The 5,446-nt window shown below is 42.3% G+C and overlaps 1 long non-coding RNA gene across 3 annotated transcripts; it reads left to right on the top strand.

The window, feature by feature from the left end:
- Positions 1 to 811: 811 nt before the first annotated feature.
- On the top strand, positions 812 to 4,557 carry LOC109776941 (uncharacterized). 3 transcript variants are annotated; one of them, XR_002236172.4, is made up of 8 exons: positions 812 to 1,248; positions 1,375 to 1,482; positions 2,131 to 2,219; positions 2,594 to 2,644; positions 2,778 to 2,938; positions 3,016 to 3,089; positions 3,432 to 3,517; positions 4,157 to 4,557. It is a non-coding gene; the product is annotated as an uncharacterized lncRNA (long non-coding RNA). The 3 variants fall into 3 exon arrangements; XR_002236173.4 differs by having other exon boundaries at positions 2,582 to 2,644; XR_005771935.3 differs by lacking the exons at positions 812 to 1,248; positions 1,375 to 1,482 and adding an exon at positions 1,488 to 1,569.
- The last annotated feature ends 889 nt before the right edge of the window (positions 4,558 to 5,446 follow it).

The following is a 5,446-nucleotide window of genomic DNA, read 5'->3' as shown; positions in this document are numbered from 1 at the left end:
CCTAAGAAGGCACATGTTGATAAGGCACCTAAAGTCCTAAAATAAGCTATGGATGATGTACTATGTAGTGCTACATCATCTATAGTTGTGGACAATGCCAATGAAGAAGCACTTGAGCTTGTTCAGTCAATAGTGAGTCAAACAAGTGCTATTGTTGACAATGATATGAATTTTTCAACATGTGATGTTGTTCAACCTAATGTGCCATCAATTTCTGAAGTGGGTGAAAGCAATGAGCAATGTGGGTCTTCGGTGGTGGTTGATACAGAACCACCAATTGATTGGAGCCTAATTGAGATTGCTTCTCCAAATGAAGATGAAGTGGATGTTCCAATTACAGAGGAGAATATGTGTGACTTTCTTGGTATTGATGAGGGTGAGACACATGAAGCACCTCCTTCGCCACCTAGTGAGGATGTGTACCTCACCGATGAGGAGGACCAACAACTATCGAATGAGGCAGCTATTCTTATTGATGATAGGATAGCTCAGGAGGATGAGATTGCATATGACAAAGAGAACCCTCAGATGTATGTAGGTGCCTTGTTCCCTTCAATGGAAGAGTTCAGGGTGGCAATAAAACAATATGCCATTAACAATGAAATTGACATATGGGGATCTAAAACAGGTAAAAAAGATATCTTGAAAATTGTATAGGCATCAAGTGTCCATGAAAGGTAACTGCTCGTTTAAGGGTTGATGAGAAAACAATAAGGGTACTAACTATCTTGCTAATAATAACTTCTATTTCTAATAATTAGTTTTATTTATATATATATATAGACAGAGAGGGTAACACTATTCTGATCCTAGGATGAGAATATTATTTCGATAACAGTCGGGCCTGTATACACGCGATCATGCGTTCCGGAGATCCACAGAAAACCAACAGCGCCGGCCCGTCCCAATCCCAAAACCCCCACAGCACCGCGGCTCCACCCCCAACCCACCTCCAGCCCCCGGCTTCGGCGCGCCTCTTGCCGACGATCCTCCCGGCTCCAGCGCGCCTCTCACGGCCGCCGCCCCGGCCCCGGCGCGCCTCCCGCCGCCGGGCCCCATCCCCAGCGTGCCTCTCTCCATCCCCAGATCGCCTCCCGCCGCCGCCCTCCATCCCCACCACGCCCCAACCGCCGGACCTTCGCCGGCCACCGCAGCCGGTGACCGCATCCCCTGGCTTGGCTGCACGCGATGGGGATCCCCCATCTCCCAGCAAACCTTGCAGCTGCACGCCACCTCCCTCGTCCTAAGGTGCCGCTCGTTCGATCCACTCCACTGATGTGCACGTCCCGACGCCGCCGGCGAGAGCCACTACTCCCTGTGCTCCTCTTTTCTCCAAGTTCGTGCAACTCTGATTCTCTTCGTGTTCTATTGCAGGTTGGGCGCGATGTGAACTGCGAACGGATCAGTGATTGGACTAGCAGCAGTTAACTGTACCAACACGGGCTGACAACAACTCGCACGCGTTCGTCTCCGTCGACGGCGGTCAGCACCTCTAACACATGACAGACCCGCTCCCCTAGCTCCTGTTGCTTCCATGACAACTGCTCATGCGCACCTCCAACGCATGAGGTTGGAGCGTGCTGCAACTTCCTTTCATTTCTGAAACTCAAATCCCTCCAGTTCAGTCCATGTATTGTTCTTGTAGGCAGATTTGAACAATCGAAAACTGGAAAAAAGAATGCGTCAGTATAGCTACTAAACAGAAAATGGTCAAGTGTATGTTGCTTTTGTGGTTTTTTGTGTGCTCGTATTTGCATAATTTACCTCAAATGAAAATGGTCAAGTGTATCTTTCACCCGTTCCATATATCCAAAACTTTGTCATGATTCTTTGGGAGTTATTTGCGGACAGTACCTTTTGCCATATTTTTTCACTGAAACTATGATGGTACTGGTTAAGTTCGTTGTTTCTTTAATTGGCAGAGATAGTTAAGCTCTGAGCCAACTATATTAGTTGAATTAGAATGGCAGATTTTACGAAGTTCACAACTATGAGCTCCTGACTCGACGTATTTTTGTCATCTGTTTGTGTGTTTTTTTTCTGGTTAAGTCAAATTTCTCATTTCCTCACTATATATATATATGTTTCTATTGGTGAGATTCTACTTTTTGACCTGCATTTATTACGCAGGCACCCCCTACTCAGACGGTGCCTGCTACTCCTGCCTCTCAAGCACCAGCCACACCAGCACCTCAAGCAGTGGCTGTGCCAGCACCTATGTGAGTTTTACTCTTATTAAAAAAAACTGATTTGATCTTTTTCAGGTGTATTCTGTTGTGTTCAGATTTTTTTGGTCTCTTTAAAGATATTTTTTGTATATAAAATACCGCTTTGCCATTTTAAATGACATGCCATGAGATGCACAAGTCTGTATTTCTTTCTTTTTTATCAGTCACTGAAGATGTGATATTTTAATATCTTGGTATAGTTCCTTTTTAACTTCAGCAGGAGAGTCTCAAAAGGTTGTTAGTAAATAATAGCTTCCTATCATTGATTTGTAATTTTGTATTATTATTATTATGCTATATGGCTAGTGGTTGTTGGCAGCTAGGTAGCCTTATCCTTACCTTTACTGACGTAGTGTACCTGTCAGTGCTCCTGGTCCAGCTGCCACCTCCTCCCCAGCTCCTGCTGTTGCTGTCTCGTGAGTTGATTTATGTTCTTTATTTCTTCTTATTTTGATTTGTAATCTCATAAAATGCATTTCCTATTTCAAGAAGTTATATTACTTCCTCTTAACCCATTTGACATGATCTTTACTACCATCATTTGTACAGCACTGAAGCAGAAACTTATGGTCAGGCTGCTTCAAACCTTGTTGCGGGAGGCGCCCTAGAGGCAACAATTCAGTCAATTCTTGAAATGGGCGGTGGACATGGGACAGAGACACTGAATTGCTGCTCGTGATAGTGGCACTTTTGCATGGGAGATCATTCCGGTCATTTTCTATCTCTTTGCCATATTAGCAACCATTCCTTTATTTGTTTTCTTAATGCCCTCTGTCCTATCTACCAGGTTGAAGTTCCTGTTGGCAGAGGAAAACCACCGGTACTTGTTGAAAAAGACAAGAGCCTAGAGCCCTAGACAGGGTAATTTTTTTCAAACACAAAAGCTGGAAACAATGAACTATAGGGCTATCCCATGTTTTTTTGTTAGCAGTGTCTGTAAATCCTTTTAAAACAACCAAATTATTCTGTAAAAAACAAATTATGTCTGTCTCCATTCTGTATCAAGTGTTTTCATGCATTCTGTAGCGAAATATAAAATGTACCAGGCTCAAGAAATATTAGGCAGTACACACTCTGTTATTGGCAAAGTTGCTGATAGTTTGTCTTGTAGTTAATTAAAACAAGGAAAGTATGTCATTTATTCTGTATAACCTTTTTATGTTATACTACTACTATGTAATATGAGCATTTTATGCCTCTTAGTTTGACCCAGCGAAACTGAGGAAGCTCCGCCCAAGTTTCAAGGAGAACACTGGTACCGTTACTGCTGGGAATGCTTCTAGTATAAGGTGCTCGTCTTTTTTATTAGATCTTAGCCTTGTGGAGTACTTCTGCAGTATATGGTTCCTGGACCACTGATGTCAGCGGCACATATTCTAAAATATGTGTTCTTCTTTCTTTCTTTTGACTCCTAAGATTATGTTCCATACAGTGCTTTGAACTTGATTAGTTTTCTTGCTGTCCTCTGTACTGCATTTAACTCTTGTTTGTTGTTGCAAATTGCTTGTCCTGTTTAATATTTATGTATTGTCTTCTTGGTATGTTTTTACAATCCAGCTAATAGTAAATGTTAGTATGTTGCTTGGTATTTCTAGCAGGAGTTTTGTAAATATGCAAAATAAAAAATGTTGAGGTTCTTATGTATATAATCCATTGCTGGTGAATGGCGAAGACAAGCTGAACCTCAGACCCTCTTTTCATCGTACTTTTTACTTGTTCTCTTTGTTCATCGACTGCCAGTATCCAATGTACTTGCACGGAATTTCCTGGTGTGTTTGTCTATGAACTGAATATGTGGTGCTTATATGTTTGTTTTACATGGAGCAGTACCCTGCCATACTACAGATTTGCATGTTTGTCCGCTTGTTTAACATGACCAACAAGATATTACAGTATATATTTCTGAAGCATTGTTTCTGGTCTTGCAGAAAATGTGGCCTCCCTCCTGAGGCTTCGTTCGTTTAAACCCACCCCAAACTGCAGGGATTTCATCGGGTTTTGACCCACGTCTCCCCCCGCGTGGAAGAAAACCTCTCGTATCGAAAGAAAAAAGAGGAGAGGGCGAGAGCAGCATGGTGCGGAGCGGGCGATCTCTCTCCTCCACTGAAGACCGGCTGCTGCACCATCCTTCTACCGGTGACAAGGGCCGTCTTGCCGGCGAGGCTCCACAGCTCCTCTCTACTTGCTCTACATAGTTAAAACCTTTTTGTCAGTGTCATTAGCAGTGCACATATATGCTATTTATTTGTCCCTGAGATTCAGTAAAACTGTATTTCTTGGAGCAACTGGCCTATCCATAAGGCTACACGGGAATAATTTGTGTAAAGAATAGGACAGGGAACTGCCTATAAGCATGACAAATACATGTCAAACAAATCTACAATATTGTAACCCAATCTCAATCTGTCCACAGATGTGATACTTGCTTTAAGAGTTAAGACCGATCATCAGAATTTCTAAAAAAGTTTAGTGAGCGGTTCAAAATTATATTATGTCGTGAATATATTTATACCATTCCTCGCAAAAAGAATATATTTATACCATAACCATCATAACTGATAAAATAAGATTAGTGGATGAGATGAGTGCTTACTCGAATACGCATCGAACAAATCCCTCACTGGGCAGCAGAAAGGCAAATTTGTTGATTGTTGCTCAATTCTTTTATCAGCTCCATTCCAGAATTCGGCAAAGAAGAGTTCTCACGAGCAAAATGACCCCGTAGCCTCATTTGAGATATCACTGCTCGCCAAAAGTTTGACATGACAGCAGGTTGCGCAGAAGCAATGGTGGTAGCGGCGGTATGTAGCTGTTGTCATTCCACAAATAATACCAAGCTTGTATATGTGTCCCTAACACAAGCAAAGAGATGGAATATTAAGTAGACTTGTTAGGACAGCCTAAAATGATAAAAGCTAACTGGCCTAATAATTAATCTATAGGTGATGAAAAGAAGCAGGAGGTGGAAAATTAGACATATTTGTACGAACAATCGAGAAAGGCAAAAGCCAACTATTCAAAAGTACAGTATTTAGAGACAAATACACTTATGGTTATTGAAGTTGAGGTCAAAGCACACTACGGTCACTGGACTTTAGAATACGCTTAATACGGCCATTGAATACGAGTTGTGGTGATTTACGGTCACTGACTCACCGTAAAGCTACGTATTTTGTCCAATTGACTGCTCCCTGCTCTATGGGGTCCCACCTAGGAAA

This window comes from Aegilops tauschii, chromosome 3 (genome assembly GCF_002575655.3).
Source record: "Aegilops tauschii subsp. strangulata cultivar AL8/78 chromosome 3, Aet v6.0, whole genome shotgun sequence".
Taxonomy (NCBI): domain Eukaryota; kingdom Viridiplantae; phylum Streptophyta; class Magnoliopsida; order Poales; family Poaceae; genus Aegilops; species Aegilops tauschii.
The sequence above is the reverse complement of the archived record's forward strand: the minus strand, read 5'-3'. Positions and strand labels throughout refer to the sequence as shown.